Source organism: Microtus ochrogaster, chromosome 17 (assembly GCF_000317375.1).
Source record: "Microtus ochrogaster isolate Prairie Vole_2 chromosome 17, MicOch1.0, whole genome shotgun sequence".
Taxonomy (NCBI): Eukaryota; Metazoa; Chordata; class Mammalia; order Rodentia; family Cricetidae; genus Microtus; species Microtus ochrogaster.
In genome coordinates, this window is record NC_022019.1 from 19,345,844 (window position 1) to 19,346,244 (window position 401).

Below are 401 nucleotides of genomic sequence, written 5' to 3' on the forward strand. Positions count from 1 at the left end.
GATATGATCAAAATATATAGCATGAAATTCTAAAAGAATAAATAAAACTATTATTTAAAATAAAAACATTCCCGACCTGATTGTTGCTTGGATGCTTAAGGAAGGAAAAGGTATGTATTCATCCGAAATTCTTTATGTCAGTGTTTGTGCATGTGTGTGCATGTGCATGTATGTGTAAATGCATGTGTGCCCATGTGTTATTTGGAGGTCTGAGATTGATATTGAGGGTCTTCCGTGATCGGTTTGCACCTTAGTTTTTGAGGCGGAGTCTCTCATTGAATGGTGAAGTCATTGATTGGCTCTACCAACCGGGCAGTGAGCTTCGGAGGGCTGCCTGTGTCTGCCCCACCAGTGTTAGGGGGACAGTGGACCACTGCACACAGCTTTGATGTACGTGCTGG